Source organism: Tachyglossus aculeatus, chromosome 3 (genome assembly GCF_015852505.1).
Source record: "Tachyglossus aculeatus isolate mTacAcu1 chromosome 3, mTacAcu1.pri, whole genome shotgun sequence".
Lineage (NCBI taxonomy): Eukaryota > Metazoa > Chordata > Mammalia > Monotremata > Tachyglossidae > Tachyglossus > Tachyglossus aculeatus.
In genome coordinates this window covers 54966508-54985960 of record NC_052068.1, presented here as the reverse complement: position 1 = coordinate 54985960, position 19453 = coordinate 54966508, and the positions used below count along the sequence as shown (strand labels likewise).

At 44.7% G+C, this 19453-nt stretch overlaps 1 non-coding gene across 1 annotated transcript; it reads left to right on the top strand.

Moving 5' to 3' along the window:
- Positions 1-7434: 7434 nt before the first annotated feature.
- Positions 7435-7572, top strand: LOC119926332. Its single transcript, XR_005450218.1, has one exon. It is a non-coding gene; the product is annotated as a small nucleolar RNA SNORA7 (small nucleolar RNA).
- The last annotated feature ends 11881 nt before the right edge of the window (positions 7573-19453 follow it).

Genomic DNA, 19453 nt, shown 5'->3' with positions numbered 1-19453 from the left:
AGTCAAGTCGCACAGAATACATAGCCAAAGTACTAATAACAATAATGATTGTGGTATTTGTTAAGTGCTTACCATGTGCCAGGCACTGGGGTGAATATAAGCAAATTAGGTTGGATATAGTCCCTGGCCCACATGGGACTCACCGCCTTAATCTCCATTTTACAAAAGAGGTAACTGAGGCCCAGAGAAGTGAAGTGACTTGCCCAGGATCACACAGCAGATGAGTAGAGGAGTCCGGGTAGGAACCCAGGTCCTCTCTCAGGCCAGTGTTCTTTCCACAAGGCCATATCGCTTCATACCTCCGCCTCAGCCAGGCGTGGGCAAGGAGCAGATTCTCTTCTTACTTGTCCCATCTGCTGCAGCTCTGCCCCATCAGCTCAAACCCTGGGGTGCATTGGTGTGCACGAGGTGAGGGCTGGACATGAGAGGGTGAAGACTGGGAGCTTCGTATGTAGAGGGTGAGGGCACAGTGCACAAAACTTGAAGACTTCGGGAGTACAGCTTCTAAAAGACTTTAACCACTCATAGTCTGCAAGATCAGCATGATCTAGCATTAGCATCATTATTTTTTGAAGACCTAATTTGTGCAGAACACTGTATTGGGTGCCTCATGTACAGGGCACTGGACTAAGTGATTGCGGGTTGCCAAGTATTTAGTGGGTACCTACTGTACACAGAACCAGCATGGCTCAGTGGAAAGAGCAAGGGCTTTGGAGTCAGAGGTCATGGGTTCAGATCCCAACTCCACCAACTGTCAGCTGTGTGACTTTGGGCAAGTCGCGTTACTTCTGTATGCCTCAGTTACCTCATCTGTAAAATGGGGATTAAGATTGTGAACCCCCCGTGGAACAAACTGACCACCCTGTAACCTCCCCAGCGCTTAGAACAGTGCTTTGCACATAGTAAGTGCTTAATAAATATCTTTATTATTATTATTATTATTATTATTAGGCACTTGGAAGAGTTCAGAAGAAGAAGACCCTGTTCTTGCATTCTAAAGTTTGGTAGGGACTGAATTAGCCCCTTGAATCGAGGTGGGGCTCCATTTCCCTTCTAGACTGTGAGCCCGTTGTTGGTTAGGGATTGTCTCTGTTGCCGAATTGTACTTTCCAAGCGCTTAGTGCGGTGCTCTGCACACAGTCAGCACTCAATAAACACGATTGAATGAATGAATTTGCCTAGACATTCATTCTGATGAGTCTGCACTTTGGTGGTGAAAGATTAATTTATACGGTGCGCTCAACTGCAAGGGGAGGGGAGGGCCAAACTGATCTCATGGTAAGCAAGAGAGAAGGGTGCTTAACGTGAGGAAGAAGATGGAAGCAGTGCTTTCTGAACTCACTTTCCCCCTTGGAGCTCTCCTACGTAGAAAGCTATGACCTGACCCCCGGTTGCTTTTTTTTTTAGTTTGTTTTAATGGTATTTGTACTGTACCAAGCGCTGGGATAGATACAAGCTAATCAGATTGGACACAGTCCCTGTCCCACATGGGGCTCACGGTCTTATTCCCCACTTTACAGATGAGGTAACTGAGGCACAGAGAAGTGAAATGACTTGCTCAAGGTCACTCAGCAGACAAGTGGTGGAGCCGGGATTAGAACTTAGGTCCTTTTGACTCTCAGGCCCGTGCTCTATCCATTAGGCCACATTCACTCACTCTCCTACCCTTCTCCATTAGGACCAGGCTCTCTGTGGAGCTCTGCCCCTGATGAACTTTGACCCAGCACAGATTAGACTGTGAGCCCACTGTTGGGTAGGGACCGGCTCTAAATGTTGCCAACTTGTACTTCCCAAGCGCTTAGTACAGTGCTCTGCACACAGTAAGCGCTCAATAAATATGATTGATTGATTACCTCCCTTTATTTCTCCATAGTTTGGGAAGTGGATGGAGGAAGTAATGTTGGATAGCATGGCTATCCTTTCATTCATTCATTCAATCGTATTTACTGAGTGCTTACTGTGTGTGCAGAGCATTGTACTAAGCACTTGGGAAAGTACACTACAACAGTAGAGACAATCCTGGTCCTCTCAAACTGCTCATTTATTCATTTAATTGTATTTATTGAGCGCTTCCTGTGTGCAGAGCACTGTACTAAGTGCTTAGCACTGTATTTATGCACTGACCCGCTCCAGTGACCAGCTGGCTCTCTGGTTGTAGGTATGTTTGTCCATATCTATTCTATTTATTTTATTTTGTTAGTATGTTTGGTTTTGTTCTCTGTCTCCCCCTTTTAGACTGTGAGCCCACTCACTGTTGGGTAGGGACTGTCTCTATATGTTGCCAATTTGTACTTCCCAAGCGCTTAGTACAGTGCTCTGCACATAGTAAGCGCTCAATAAATACGATTGATGATGATGATGATGATGATGATATTTGGCATATTGGAGGGATTGGGGGGAAATGGAGATTTGAACTGGGGGAGCAGCTTGTCTGACCCTAATAAGTGATAGAATTTTGACTGCAGTTTACCTCTCTTCTATAACAATTCACAGATGGGGCCCTTTAGAGAGTCCCCCTACTAATAATAATTTTTATGGTAGTGTTACCCCATGGAGAAGCAGTTTGGCCTAGTGGAAAGAGCACAGGCCTGGGTGTCAGAGGACCCGGGCCGCTTCTCGGCTCTGTGACCTGGAGCAAGTCGCTCGACTTTTCTGTGCCTCAGTTACCTCGTCTGTAAAATGGGAATTGACTGTAAGCCCCAGGTGGGACATGGACTGGGTCCAATCTGATTAGCTCGGGTCTACCCCAGAGCTTCGGACGGTGTCTGGCATAAAATAAGTGCTTAACAAATACCCTAAAATGAATGGAGAAGCAGCGTGGCTTAGTTGAAAGAGCCCGGGCTTGGGAGTCAGAGGTTGTGGTTCTAACCCTGGCTCTGCCACTACCGAGTCGCTCCCGTTAGACGTGCCCGCCCCGTACGTAATAATAATAATGATAATAATAATAATAATAATAATAATAATGGCATTTGTTAAGCGCTTACTATGTGCAAAGCACTGTTCTAAGCGCTGGGGGGATACAAGGTGATCAGGTTGTCCCACGTGGTGCTCACAGTCTTAATCCCCATTTTACAGATAAGGTAACTGAGGCTCAGAGAAGTTAAATGACTTGCCCAAGGTCACACAGCAGACATGTGGCGGAGCCGGGATTCTAACCCATGACCTCTGACTCCAAAGCCCGTGCTCTTTCCATTGAGCCACGCTGCCCCTTCCCCCCATCCCTAGCGTCTGCGCCCACTACCCCCTTGGGCCAAGCCGGCTCCCTGCCCTCCTTCTGGCTCCGTCCCGCCAATGGGGGTCCCAGGGACCTAAACTGTCACCAACTTGTACTTCCCAAGCGCTTAGTACAGTGCTCTGCAGACAGTTAGTGCTCAATAAATACGGCTGATTGATTGGACGGGATGGGGCCCCGAGAAGCTGGAATCCGCAGTGTGGCTCAGTGAAGCAGCGTGTCTCAGTGGAAAGAGCCCGGGCTTTGGAGTCAGAGTTCATGGGTTCGAATCCCGGCTCCGTCAATTGTCAGCTGTGTCACATTGGGCAAGTCACTTAACTTCTCTGGGCCTCAGCTCCCTCATCTGTACAATGGGGACTAAGACTGTGAGCCCTCCGTGGGACAACCTGATCACCTTGTATCCCCCCCAGTGCTTAGAACAGTGCTTCACACATAGTAAGCACTTAACAAATACCACCATTATTATTATTATTATTATTATTATTATTATTATTATTCTCTGGGCCTCAGTTAACTCATCTGTAAAATGGGGATTGATCAATCAATCAATCAATCGTATTTATTGAGCGCTTACTGTGTGCAGAGCACTTTACTAAGCGCTTGGGAAGTACAAGATGGCAACATATAGAGACAGTCCCTACCCAACAGTGGGCTCACAGTCTAAAAGACAGTGGGCTCACAGTCTAAACTGCACATAGTAAGCGCTTAATAAATGCCATCGTTATTATTATTATTACTTAGCTGTGTGACCTTGGGCAAGCCACTTCCCTTCTCTGGGCCTCGGTTACCTCATTTATAAAATGGAGATTAAGACTGTGAGACCCCCGTGGGACAACCTGATGACCTTGTAACCCCCCCCATCACTTAGAACGGTGCATGGCACATAGCACTTAGCAAATACTATTATTATTACTGGGCAGTCAGATGGTCATGGGCTCTAATCCCGGCTCTGCCACTTGTCTAATAATAATAATGATGGCATTTATTAAGCGCTTACTATGTGCAAAGCACTGTTCTAAGCGCTGGGACCTGTTATTTATTTTATTTTGTTAGTATGTTTGGTTTTGTTCTCTGTCTCCCCCTTTTAGGCTGTGAGCCCACTCGCTGTTGGGTAGGGACTGTCTCTATATGTCGCCAATTTGTACTTCCCAAGCGCTTAGTACAGTGCTCTGCACATAGTAAGCGCTCAATAAATACGATCGATGATGATGATGATGATGATAACCTTGGGGAAATCACTTCACTTCTGTGCCTCAGTTCCCTCATCTGTAAAATGGGGACTGAGACTGGGAGCCCCACGTGGGACATCATTATCACCATCATCAATCGTATTTATTGAGCGCTTACTATGTGCAGAGCACTGTGCTAAGCGCTTGGGAAGTACAAATTGGCAACATAGAGAGATAGGGACAGGGACTGTGTCCAACCCGGTTTGCTTGTGTCCACCCCAGCGCTTAGTACAGTGCCTGGCACATAGTAAGCGCTTAACAAATATTATTATTATAATTTATTATTATTATTATTATTATTAGAGATGGAAGATGTCATTCCTGCCCTCAAGAGGTTTATAGTCCTACAGTCTCCTCTCAAAAGAGACTCATCTCCTGCCACATGGGTGGATTTTATGATTTTAAAATTCCTACGGATTATTTCCACCCACCCAAAACTCTCACGCCTTCCTCCCTCTCCCTCCCACCCCATTTTGGGGTAAAAAAATCTTCTTTTCGCAGGCGCTTTGCCAGTTTGATATCTGGCGCCCCCAGCTGGTCACCCGACGAAATATTTCTGGCCTGTAGGTGTTTTCCGTCTCAACAGTTCCCTTTATTCATTCATTCAATCAATCAATCAATCAATCGTATTTATTGAGCGCTTACTGTGTGCAGAGCACTGTACTAAGCGCTTGGGAAGTCCAAGTTGGCAACATGAGGCCTTCACCCTCAGATCCCCTCACGGAACTGCGAACATTTGCCCGGAACCGGTGCCCTTTGCTGCTCAAACCGTATCATCCCTTGGCGCCCAGGTTTTAGGGTAAATGCAATGTTAAGTTTCCTTCTTCAAAAGAAGAAAATACCCTGCAATTAGCTGCTGAAATTAAAAGGCCATTCACAAGCCATGTGCCATCGTTCTTCCTGTGGTGTTTCAAATCTCGGTTTTCTTTCCAACTCTGAGGACGTTCTGTTCTGTAGTGAAAAGGGGATACCTTCAAAGGGTTTTTTTGGATTACGTCCACTTCATGTGGCCCAGCTATCTTCCTGTTCTTTGGGTCCTTGCTTTCGGTCTTATCCCCTGAAATTCTGAATAGGGAGTACAAATAACGTTTTTGTCTTTCTACTTCCTTCACTTCTGCTACTCAGTGAGCGATATTTGTTCATTCTAGAAACCTTTCTACAGGGTTTGGTCTGCTTTTTTTTTTTTTGACATTCAGCTCATTGTCAAAAGTCTTTAAAGACACCCAAGACTTCACAGCCCAGCAGAAAACAAATGCAAAGTGAAAGGGACCACTTTGCATGTTGTTGAAGTAAGACTCAAAGGCAGAGGAAGAATATTGGTTTAAAATATCCTAACTTCACTGTGAACTAGACACTTATTATTATTACTAGTATTTGTTGTGCATAATGCTATACTGGATCCCTCAAGACTGTAAGCTCGCCCTCGAGACTATAAGCTCATTATGGCCAGGATACTCTCCCAAGCACTTAGTACAGTGCTCTGAACACAGTAAGTGCTCAATAAATATGATTGAATGAATGAATATATGTGGTGTAGTGGAAACAGTATGGACCTCCTAGTCAGAGGACCTGGGTTGTAATTCCAGCTCTGCCAATTCCGCCAATCAATCAATAAATCAATTGACCTATCAATTGCATTTATTGAGTGCTTACTCTGTGCAGAACACTGTACTAAGCACTTGGGAGAGTACAATATAACAGACTTGGTAGCACATTTTCTGCCTGCAATGAGCTTAGAGTCCAGTTGGGGAGACAGACGTTAACATAATAATAATAATAATGAAGGTATTTGCTAAGCGCTTACTATGTGCCAAGCACTGTTTTAAGCGCTGGGGTATTCATTCATTCAATCGTATTTATTGAGCACTTACTGTGTGCAGAGCACCGTACTAAGCGCTTGGAAACTACAATTCGGCAACAGATAGAGACAATCCCTATCCAACAATGGGCTTGCAGTCTAGAAGGGGGAGACAGACAACAAAACAAGTAGACAGGCATCAGTTGTCCCACGGGGGGCTCACAGACTTAATTCCCATTTTACAGATGAGGTAACTGAGGCACACAGAAGTGAAGTGACTTGCCCAAAGTCACCCAACTGACAAGTGGTGGAGCCTGGGTTAGAACCCACTACCTCTGACTCCCAAGCCTGGGCTCTTTCCACTAAATCACGCTGCTTCTACGAATGTGGACATAAGTACTATCATCAATCGTATTTATTGAGCGCTTACTGTGTGCAGAGCACTGTACTAAGCGCTTGGGAAGTACAGTTGGCAACATATAGAGACAGTCCCTGCCCAACAGCGGGCTCACAGTCTAAAAGTACTAGAGAAGCAGTACTTAGTACTAAGTACTCAGAGAAGCAGCGTGGCTCAGTGGAACGAGCTCGGGAGCCAGAGGTCATGGGTTCAAATCCTGGCTCCGCCAAATGTCAGCTGTGTGACAAAGTCACTTTGGGCAAGTCACTTAACTTCTTCTGGGCCTCAGTTACCTCATCTGTAAAATGGGGATGAAGACCGTGAGCCCCAAGTGGGACAACCTGATCACCTTGTATCCTCCCCAGCGCTTAGAACGGTGCTTTGTACATAGTCAGCGCTTAACAAATGCCATTATTATTATTATTATTACTGGGGGCTGAGCAAGGGTGAATAAAGGGAACAAATCCCCTTAGTGGGAGAAGAGGAAATGAGGGTTCAATCAGGGAAGGTCTCCTGGAGGAGATGTGCTTTCAATAAGGTTTTGAAAGTGGGAAGAGTCATTGTTTGTGGATATGAAGAGGGAGGGAGTTCCAGGCCAGAGGCAGGACACGGGCAAGAGTTGGTGGCAAGCTAGACGAGACTGAAGCACAGTGAGTAGGTTGGCATTAGAGGAGTAAAGTGTGTGGGCTGGGATGTTTTAAGATTGCTTGCTGTGTGATCTTGGGCAAGTCGCTTCACTTCTCTGTGCTTTAGTTGCCTCATGGGTAAAATGGGAATTCCCCACTCAAGGTCGCGTCTGGAGAGTTTCCAATACTCTGCCAGTCTCGACTACAGGAAGGAGAGTCAAGCAGAGGCCTACCCATTCCATTCCTAGCTTGGGCAGTGGCTAGCGAGTGGCAGGCCATCTGCTACAACTCCAAACTCACCTGTGCTGGGCGGCAGCGGCAAAGGAGATAGTTGAGGGCAGAGACCCCAGTTTACTGAGCGGAAGGAGGCAATGGTAAACCACTTCCATATTTTTACCAAGAAAACTCCCTGGATCCACTACCAGAATGACTGCAGATGGAGGTGGAGCGTTCTGGGAGAGATGGGTCCATGGCATGGCTATAGGTCGGAGGCGACTCGACAGCATAAAACAAGACAAAATGGGAATTACATTCTGTATCCCATTTTATTCTCCATTTGCACCCAGTTTTTGGGAGAACTCATTCACTCCCATAATAATAATAATAATGATGATGGTATTTGATAAACACTTGCTATGTCCAAGCACTGTTCTAAGCTCAGGGGTAGATATACAAGGTTATCAGGTTGTCCCACGTAGGGTTCATAGTCTTAATCCCCATTTTACAGATGAGATAACTGAGGCACAAAGAAGTTAAGTGGCTTGCCCTAAATCACACAGCTGACAAGTGGCGGAGCAAGGATTAGAACCCATGACCTCTGACTCCCAAGACCACATTTTTTCCACTAAGCCACACTGCTTCTCATGCTTCCCATGGCTTCAACTACTGTGTCCAACCTGATTATCTTCTATATGTAGATAATGTAAATAACCTTCTGAATATAAAGCTTTTTACGTGCTTAGAACAGCATATAATAAATGTTTAACAAGGCCAACTGTCAGCTGTGTGACTTTGGGCAAGTCACTTAACTTCTCTGTGCCTCGGTTACTTCACCTGTAAAATGGGGATTAAGACTCTGAGGCCCACGTGGGACAACCTGAGCACCTTGTATCCCCCCAGTGCTTAGAACAGTGCTTTGCACATAGTAAGCGCTTAACAAATACCATTATTATTATCACCATAAAAAAGACATATGAGCTAAAGACAGTCCTTGCCCACCGATCAATCAATCAATAGTATTTATTGAGTACTCACAGTGCATAATAATAATAATAATAATAATGGTATTTGTTAAGCACTTACTATGTGCAAAGCACTGTTCTAAGCACTGGAGGGGGGATACAAGGTGATCAGGTTTTCCCACGTGGGGCTCACAGTCTTCATCCCCATTTTACAGATGAGGGAACTGAGGCGCCAAAGAGTTAAGTGACCTGCTCAAGGTCACACAGCAGACGTGGTGGAGCTGGGATTCGAACCCATGACCTCTGACTCCAAAGCCCATGCTCTTTCCACTGAGCCACGCGGCTTCTCATAAAGCATAAAGCACTGCACTAAGCACATGGGAGAGTAAAAGAGTTGGTAACTGCAATCCCTGCCCTCAGAAAAACTTAGTATCTAGTGACAAATGCAGAAAAATGACTATGAAGGATCAGAACCAACTCCAAACCATTTTTTTAAATAGCATCGGTTAAGCACTTACTATGTTCGAGGCACTGTACTAATTCTGGGGTAGATACAAAATACCTGGGTTGTACCCATCGTGGCTCAGTGGAAAGAACCCGGGCTTTGGAGTCAGAGGTCAGGGGTTCAAATCCCGACTCTGCCAATTGTCAGCTGTGTGACTTCGGGCAAGTCACTTCACTTCTCTGTGCCTCAGTTCCCTCATCTGTAAAATGGGGATGAAGAATGTGAGCCCCCCGTGGGACAACCTGATCACCTTGTATCCCCCCAGCGCTTAGAATAGTGCTTTGCACATAGTAAGCGCTTAACAAATGCCATCATTATTATTATTATTACCCAGTCCATGGCCTACACAGGGTTTACAGTATTAATCCCCATTTTGCAGATGAGAGAACTGAGCTACAGAGATGTGAAGTGACCTGCCCAGGGTCACCGTGCAGACAAGTGGCAGAGCTGGAATTAGAACCCAGGTCCTCTGCCTCTATCCACTTGGCCACATCACTTCTCCAACCTTCCCTTCCCTTCCCCATCCCCAGGCAGGGGATAGCAACATCCCAGGAGTTTTAAATTGTTCAGAAGGCTCCACCTTCCCTCTTTCACTGGCCCTTCACTCCTTGGACACATACTTCTAGACTGTGAGCCCACTGTTGAGTAGGGACCGTTTCTATATGTTGCCAACGTATACTTCCCAAGCGCTTAGTACAGTGCTCTGCACACAGTGAGTGCTCAATAAATGCGATTGAATGAATGAATTCTTCACTAAAGTTGTAAAACCACTACTCTAGTCAGCAGAACAAGCCTCTACTTCTGCAGGCTCCTGTGAAGGACTCACCCTTCCATTACATCACCTCATTTATTTTATATTTGGCTGTGACGCTTTAAATTACTTTAATCCAAATTGTCCATAATTAAGTGACGTTCACTGTCATAGTACATAGATCCTAAGAGCTATTTCTTATTCCTTTTCCAGAGATTTTGGAATAGGCTCCAATTCAGCATGACCCTGTGGAAATAGCACTGACCTGGGAGTAGGAGGATTTGAGTGCTAATCCCAGCTCTTCCACCTGTCTGCTGTGTGAACTTGGGCGTGGCTCAGTGGAAAGAGCGCAGGCTTTAGAGTCAGAGGTCATGGGTTCAAATCCCGGCTCCGCCAATTGTCAGCTGTGTGACTCTGGGCAAGTCACTTCACTTCTCTGTGCCTCAGGTCCCTCATCTGTAAAATGGGGATGAAGACTTTGAGCCCCCCGTGGGGCAACCTGATCACCTTGTAACCTCCCCAGCGCTTAGAACAGTGCTTTGCACGTAGTAAGTGCTTAATAAATGCCATTATTATTAGTAGTAGCAGTAAGAGCTTAAAAATACTATTAAAATAAATAGATAAATGAATAAATGCTACCTATTAAATGGGTGGATGAATGAATAAATTCCACCTAGTGTATACCCTGGTAGCAGAATCAAAGTCAGAATAAATGAATGACTACGTTCCAAGGGTGTAACATAAAAATTGGATTGCAGTGACAATGGGGAGGAGAGTTGGGTGGTGGTCTGCCATCCAACATTTTCCTCCCGAGTTGGTTTTGTGACATTCTTTCCAACTGTTTGCACCAGGCTTTGTGAGGGGTTACATGTGAGTGGGGTTAATAATTGCTTGGGTGAAATGAATGCTAGAGAACCTTAATGGAAGGATACTCAGGGTTAACCCCTGCCCTCCAATACCTAGATAATTTGCTTGTAAAATTGTACACTGAACAGGCATGTGTTAGGCTGGAAGTTGGTTTTATTAGGCAGGTTATGAAACACTCTGAACTGGATTCCTCCTTCCTGCCAAGGGGTGTTTCTCCCTCAGAGCTATGGGGGCGGGGGGGAGGTAGGGGAGGAGAGACCCTTTCTCTCCACACTTTCCCTGAATTTCTGATAAGCCAAGCGGCCCCGTAGAAGTTGTTCCACTGATGCTGTGGTTGTGTGGCAGCCAAGGAAACCTCTGTTTCCCTTTGAAAATCAGTGCGGGAGGAGCACAGGGCCTAGGAGGTGGTGGTAGATGCACTGGAGTTATGACTTTTTCTGCTCCATCCTTCTCTCTTTGGTCTCTCTATCCAGCCAGGGCCGGCACATTTAATCATTCAGAGGTAGGGGACCTTGTCTGGTGGCTAGGTCACAACCCAAGAGGTGTGCTCCAATCAGGTGTGGTTGAAACCTGGTAACGAAATTGCCGCAAAGGGAAGGGTGAAAATGACCAGGACCAGGAGAACAAAAGGGCTGGTTTGCCTACAATTTCCAAGAGGGCTCAGGGGTATTTGGGAATATTGTGTCTTTGCTGACCAAGGCGGAGAACTCTGGCATCCCCTGAGTGGATCTGGGTTGAAGTTTAGGCTTCGTAAGGGATTGTGTCTGGGGAAAATCCCCTTTCTCTGTGTGCTGGTTTTAGTCCTGGCTGGTAGCTGCCTCTTCGCCTCTCCTCTGCCCTTGTTTTCATCCCTGTTGCTGATTGCCTTCTTCCTGCTTCCTGCTAGGGACCCTGATAGAAGAAAATATCTTTGGGTGAGGTCAGTATCTTTCACTGTCTCGTCACTATATCACTAGGGTGATATGATTTGAAGTTATTTCTGTTTAAAACCTTTTCTTCCCCACTAGACTGAAAGCTCCTTGTGGGTAAGCATCATGTTTACCAACTCCATTGTTTTATACTTTTCTAAGCGCATAATAGAGTGCTCTGCAAATAATAAGCACTCAATGAATGCCACTGATTGTTCAGTCAACTGATTTAATAATGTTCCCCCAGGAAAAGCCTTAGAGATATCCTACAACCCCAAGCCCATGCTAAAGCTCTCTGATTCTCTGCACCAATCCCTGCGTCTACTGAGGAATATTTTAATTTTTGAATTTTTCTGTTTGTGTTCTTTCCAACTTCCAATATTGGTTCAATCTTGACTTTGGCCTTTATTGTGTTTGGGAACCTAGTTCAGCTAAGATTACTGGGGATTTTGGAGACCTAGCCAGTGAATCTTGCCCAGCTCGATTTGCTTGTATCCATCCCGGCGCTCACTACAGTGCCTGGCACATAGTAAGTGCTTAACAAATACCCGTTATTATTATTATTATCCTCCTCCCTGCCCCTTCTCTTCTGAGCTACGCTGAATAAAGATGGGTTAATTTTATTGAAAATTTCAATCCTTGACAAGACAAGAATGGAAAAAATGTTGCTGGGTGGAGGAAATGGCAGAATTAAGGCAGGTGAGGTTGACTTTAGGGTTGAAGAGGTCAAAAGATGTCAACCTGCTGTCTGGATTTCCACCAACAGTGCTCTACAGCTTGAACACAGGAATGGAGGAAGTGCAGTGTGGAGATCCAGGATTATGCATCCTGACACTAAACCAAGAACTTCCACACATTATTGAATCAATCAATGGCATTTTTTTTCTCTCAATGGTATTTGTTGAGCATTTATTCTATGTAGAACACTTTGCAAGGTGTTTGGAAGAGGAGAATACAATAGAGTTGGTAGACATGCCTATAAGGAGCTTATGTCTAAAATCATTCTATGGCCCTGTGCAGTTCATAGGATGGTAGGCAAGGAAGAAATCCTGAAGAGACAGCAACCATATTTCAGCGTTCTCAAAGCGCCTTCTACTCTTAGAGTCCTTCAAAACATAAATGAGACCCTCCAAAACATAGAAAGTTGTGACTGTTATCCCAACTATTGTAGAAGTCACCACAGTAGAGTCATGAAAAATGGAAAAGCTCTTTAACCCAATGGCATACTAGTTGAGATTTACAAACATGCCTTGTGGATAAGGTTCACATAGGTCCCCCAGCAGTATGGCGGATTTACTCTACGAAATGTTAATTGGGCAAAAATCCTTCAAGATGATCCCATAAAGTAGCACTTTATTAAGCCTCTTGACTGGCTTTCTGCATAGTTTAAATTTTGAAGTCACCAGACCTTCCAAGCAGAGGGTGGCCCGTAGTAAGAAGGAGACAGAATTTTCCATGAAGCTCAAGAGAAAGGAACCCAAGTTGATCCAGTCTTAAGCGTGGTTTCTCCCACTGTCTGGGCTCATTTTCCCAGACCCCAGAGTGGACAGGAAAGCATATTTTCCTCCACTGTTACAGTTCATTTTACTGGGCTCTGGAGCACAGGAAGCAGGGAAACGCTTTTTCCTCCCCTGTCCTGGCTCATTTTCCCAGGCTATGGAGAAGGGAAAGCAGGAAAGAGTGACTTCCTCCATTGTCCTAATGCATTTTCCCAGGTTCCATAGCAGGCAGGAAAACGTTTGCCTTCAGTGTCCCGGCTCATTTTTCCAGGCTCCAGAATAGGCAGGAGAACATGTTTTCCTTTGCTGTCTAGTTCATTATCCTGGGCTCCAGAGTGAGTAGGAAAATGCATTTTCCTCCACTGTCCCTGCTCACTTTTCCAGGCTTCCGAGAGAGGGAAGCATGAAAATGCATTTCCCTCTTCTGTCCTGGCTCATTTTCCCAGGCTGAACCCCCTCAATGTGGGGAGAGTTGCTGCTGTTGCCACCCACCCCCACCCCACCCTCAGGACTATGGATAGGAGGGATTCAGGCTGAGATTTCCTGGTGGGGCACGGTAGGCTCCAGTTAAATATTTGTGCTGCCCTAAGTCTGTCTCTCCATAGGGCTGGTGGAGGAGATGAAGTGAGAAGCCTCATCTTTGTTTTCTTTTTATTTAAAAAAGTGCCAAAAAAAATCCCAGGGTCCATCAGTAGCCAAGGCAGGAGCAAGCTCTTAGACCGAGTACCCTGTGGCCATTGCCGGTCCAGTGGGGCCACACTAGGGGGTGGGTAATAGGTCAACATCAGATTGAGTCATATTCATTCATTCATATTTTCAATCGTATTTATTGAGCACTTACTGTGTGCAGAACACTGTACTAAGCGCTTGGGAAGTACAAATCATCTGGTGGGTGAGGTGGTGCCATATTGGACTGTAGTTCAACCTCTTCCCCTCAGGATTGGTAAAATGATAGGATGCCCAGACAAATTTGTAAGCCAACCAAATGCCTCTTATGCAAACTGCACCCCCATCATGGACTCATTCTGTCTACAAACTCTGTTATATTTTACTCTCCCAAGTGCTTAGTACAGTGCCCCACACAACTACAATTGACTGATTGATTGATGAAGAGTTCGCCCTCCTTAAACACTTTCACAAGCTCTTCCTCAACAACTCGATCCCTGTGCCAAAGGCAGTAGAATCTCAAAGATTCCGTCTTTACCATCTTTAGGAAATAGGCACAAATTCCGGCTGTGGAAATTACTGAGGCTCTCATTAGTTTTCACGACCGACGAGATCGTAGTCAGAGGATTCCTGCATCGACTCCTGAAGAAAATCGTTGACTAAATGCTTTCAGAATCACAATATGACTTTAGATGCAGTGATGCACAGTGGACTTGATCTTTGCAGCACAACAAATACAGGAAAAATACAAGGGGCTCTACCAAGACCTCTATATGGTTTCCATAAACCTTATGAACACATTTGACCCCATTGATATATTTGAAATCTGGAAATAACAGCATGGCCTGGTGACTAGAACACATGCCTGGGGTCCAGAAGGATTTGGGTTCTAATCCTGGTTCCATCACTTGTCTTCTGTGTGACCTTGGGAAAGTCACTGCACTTCTCTGTGCCTCAGTTACCTCATATGTCACCAACTTGTACTTCCCAAGCGCTTAGTACAGTGCTCTGCACACAGTAAGCGCTCAATAAATATGATTGAATGAATGACTCCGTAAAATGGGGATTAAGACTGTGAGCCCCATTTGGGACAGGGACTGTGTCCAACTCAGACACAGTATCTACCCCAGGGCTTAGCACAGTGCCTGGTACATAGTAAGCACTTAACGTATACCACAATTATTATGAATGTGGCTGTCCTGGAAAGTTTGTTAAGAATATGAAACTCCTTCCTGATGGCATAACTGGCGGTGTCAGATCTGGAGATGCCCTGCCTTATTCATTTCCCAACAACAGTGCAGAAAAGCAGAGATGTGTTTTTTTTTTTTTTTTTACTGTTCTAAACTCTCCCCACCCTCAAAGTCTTATTAAAATCAAATCTCTTCCAAAAGGCCTTCCCCTACTAAGCCCTCATTTCCACTACTCCTTTTCCTTCTGTGTCACCCTTACTTTTGGATCTGTGCCCTGTAAGCACTTGATATTTATTATAATAATAATAATGATGGCATTTGTTAAGCACTTACTGTGTGCCAAGGAATTCATCCCACGCTTAGCCCTCAGCCCCTATGTGCTTAACTATAATTTATTTTAATATCTGTCTCCCCATCTAGACTGCAAGGTCCTGGTCAGCAGAGAACATGTCTACCAACTATACTGTACGGTAGTCATTCAATTGTATTTATTGAGCACTTACTTTGTGCAGAATACCGTATTAAGTGCTTATGATGGTATTTGTTAGGCGCTTACTATGTGCCAAGCACTGTTCTAAGCACTGGGGTAGATACAAGGTAATCAAGTTGTCCAACGTGGGGCACACAGTCTTCATCGCCATTTTAAAGATGAGGTAAGCGAGGCACCGAGAAGTTAAGTGACTTGCCCAAAGTCACACAGCTGATGTGTGGCAGAGCCAGGATTAGAACCCATGACTTCCAACTCCCTAGCCCATGCTCTTTCCACTAAGCCACACCACTGTAGTCACCCAAGTGCTTAGTACAGTGCTTTGCATGCAGTAATCATCCAATACATACCATTGATTGAATTATACAAGTTTGTATAAGTGCTCAGGATAGGCAAAAAAATTAGCCTGCTGTTGGGTAGGGACAGTCTCTATATGTTGCCAGCTTGTACTTCCCAAGTGCTTAGTACAGTGCTCTGCACACAGTAAGCGCTCAATAAATACGATTGAATGAAAATATATAAGTGCTAAGGCTGTGGGATTGACACAGCTAGGGTGTTGTGACCTATTTGGGGTTGGCTTCCTGAATGAAGCGGGAATTTTGGAGGCTTAGAATTTGGGGAGAGCTTTGGTCTGATGGATCTGGAAAGGGGAAGGAATTCCAGACGAGAGATGAGAAAGAAGAGGGGGTTCAGATGAGTGCTAGGATGTAGCAGGTAAAAAGAGCCAGTATGAAACTGGGGGAGCCTTGGAGTCAATTGTGAGGAATTTTTAGTTGATGTGGAGCAAAATGGGAAGGCACTGAAGTTTTCTGAGGAGCGGAGAGATGTGTGCTGAGTGATGCTTCAAGAAGATGATCCCTACAGCAGTGTGCAGTATGATGGGAAGCTGGAGAGTTGGGGACAGAAAGACCAGCTTGGAACCTAGTGCAATAAGCTAGTCATGTTGTGACCAGGCTTTGTACCACGAGATAGTGGTTTGGGCTTTAAAGCACTCAATCACCTTGCCCCCTCCTACCTCACCTCACTGCTCTCTTACTACAACCCAACCTGCACACTTCATTCCTCTAATGCCAGACTATTCACTGTACTTGGAGCTCATCCATCTTCTTGCCAAACCCTCGCCTATGTCTTGCCTCTGGCCTGGAATGCCCTCCTTCTTCATATCCGCAGATGACCACTCTCTCCATCTTCAAAACCTTAATAAAATCACATCTCCTCCAAGAGGCCTTCCCCGACCAAGCCCTCAATTCCTCTTCTCCCATTCCCTTCCGCGTCACCTTTGCACTTGAATTTGCACCCTTTAATCACCACTTCCCACAGCCCTATAGCACAGAAGTACATAACTGTATTTATATCAATGTTTGTCTCCCCCTCTAAACTGTAGTCTTGTTGCGGGCAGGGAATGTGTCTACCACCTCTGATATATTGAATTCTCTCAAGAGCTTAGTACAGTGCTCTGCAGACAGCAAGCCCTCAATGAATACAACTGATTGATTGATTGGCTGACATTGATTTGGACAGAGCTGAGAGATGTAGTACAGGAAGAAGCAGCAGGATCTGGCAGAAGATTGAATGTGAGAATTGAAAGACAGGGAAGACAGAGACAAAGAGACCAATTTGGTAGCCAATGCTTTCACAGGCCATTTATAAAGTGAGGAGAAGGGAAATCCCCCAAGTAAAATATTCACGATGCATTGGGCAATGATCCAGAAATTGGGTAGGGACCATCTCTATATGATGCCGATTTGTACTTCCCAAACGCTTAGTACAGTGCTCTGCACACAGTAAGTGCTCAATAAATACGATTGAATGAATGAATGAATGAAATCTCACCCTCAAATAGCCATCGAGTCTAGCAAGAATAGCAGAAGTATTGACAATCCATCACACAAATGCACAAAATTGACTTAAGTTGACAGTGGCACAATTAAGATGGAACCTCAAATCAACATAAATCCATTTTTGCGGTGAAATAGTTAAGGAAATGAGATTTTTTTAAAAAGAAAATTTTTTGTGAGGTTTAATCGTAATTAAAATAATAATTTGAGGAGTAGAAATAGAGTAAAAACTTCAAAATCCAAATCACACTCATTCATTCATTCAATCATATTTATTGAGGGCTTACTATGTGCAGAGCACTGTACTAAGCACGTGGAAAGTATAATTCGGCAACAAATAGAGACAATCCTTTCCCAACAATGTATATACAATATACATATTGTATTCTAGATAGTACCCTTGTACTTCCCAAGCGCTTAGTACAGAGGGAAGGATTCATTCATTGTTGCCAACTTGTACTTCCCAAGTGCTTGGTACAGTGCTCTGCACACAGTAAGCGCTCAATAAATATGATTGAATGAATGAATACCCTGAAGGTGTCTTTAAAAAGGGTCAGAGCCTATGACCACTAAGAACTGATATTTAAATACTCACAGGCAAATCCAGGGAAAGGGGAGATCTTATTCAAAAGTGAAGGAAAAAGTTACAAACCATTTCATTTCATGATTTTGGGGTTGTCTCTATAGTTAATTACTAGAAAGCCAATTATCCAAATACATGTATCAACAACTAAACAAAAAACCCCCAAACCATGTAACTAACTGCATTATACAACAAACCAGGGCAATAGCCACCTAAACGTCAGGTAACCAGACAAAATGGGTTGGGTGCTTATCTAGACTGTAAACTCATTGTGGGCAGGGAATGTGTCTGTTATATCGCTGTGGTCTTCCAACGCTTACTACAGTGCTCTGTACAGAATAAGTGCTCAATAAATATGACTGACTCATTGACCGAGGAACACCAAACCCTCTTTTGCTCAGTTTTTGAATTTTCTAGCCTAATGAATTTATCTTTCTATGGCGTTTATTTGTGCTAATGAGGTGATTGTGCCTTAGGGTTGGAATGGGATCATTTTCCCCTTTAAAACACAAAATGCAGAAAGAGTACATCTCCGTGACTGCCATTTTTTTTTCTTGAACTCCTACTGATTTGTTCCAGGCCACTGGTTTTCTCCAACACACAATGCAAGTTCCTTGTCACATACCACTAGTACATGGCATGCAGGGGCATGGTCTGAAAGACGGGCTCACTCGTTCCTCTCAGGACTAACCAGGACAGCTTTCATTTCATGCGAGGCTATTTCCCCTTGACCAAATCAAAGACTTCCTCCCTTGGCAAGGCTTCCATTCCTCTTCCTGCTGAATCAGAACAGCCTGCAGAAGAATGAATATTAAATGACATCCTCCCTGGGAAAGAGAAGAAAACTTTCCGTCTTCAGGCCCCCAGCAGGAAAGAGACTTTCCAAAGCTAGGAGGCATCCTTTCTCTGCAGGCTCACTTCTCAAATTGGTTCTCAGGCACATTTCCCCCAGATCCTTTCCCTTCCTGCTGGCTTGGGTAAAACGAGGCCCTCAGCTGCGGAGTTCTTGACTGGAACTGTAATGTACAGCTTGTATTCACTGTACTGAGAACTAGCACCTCACAGTCAGGATCACCAATGGCAACAGTCACAACATTTCTGTGGGAAGCTGAGGCACTTCTGAAGAAGAGAACACTTCAGTTAACCCTGACACAGAGGGAAGGATTCATTGAAAGTCTTTATTTTTTAAACAAAACTTGCATCTTCAAGTAGTTAAGCTTTTGCTTATAGAAGTTCATTCACTCATTCATTTAATCAATCATATTAATCGAGCACTTGCTGTGTGCAGAGCACTGTACCAAGCACTTGGGAGAGTACAATATAACAACAAACAGACACATTCTCTGCTACAGTGAGTTTATAATCTGGAGTGCGGAGGGAGATGTGGTGAATAGCTCTGCCTCAGTAATGATAATAATGATGATAACATTTTTTAAGGACTTACTTATGTGCCAAGCACTATACTAAGCACGAGGGTGGCTACAAGCAAATCAAGTTAGACACAGTCCCTGTCCCATGAGGGGCTCAAAGTCTGATTCCCAATTTTTCAGATGAGGTAACTGAGGCCCAGAGAAGAGAAGTGAGTTGTCCGAGGTCCCACAGCAGAGACGTGGCGAAGGCAGAATTAGAACTCATGACCTGACTCCGAGGCCCATACTCTATCCACTACGCCATGCTGTTTCTTTTACACAGAGAA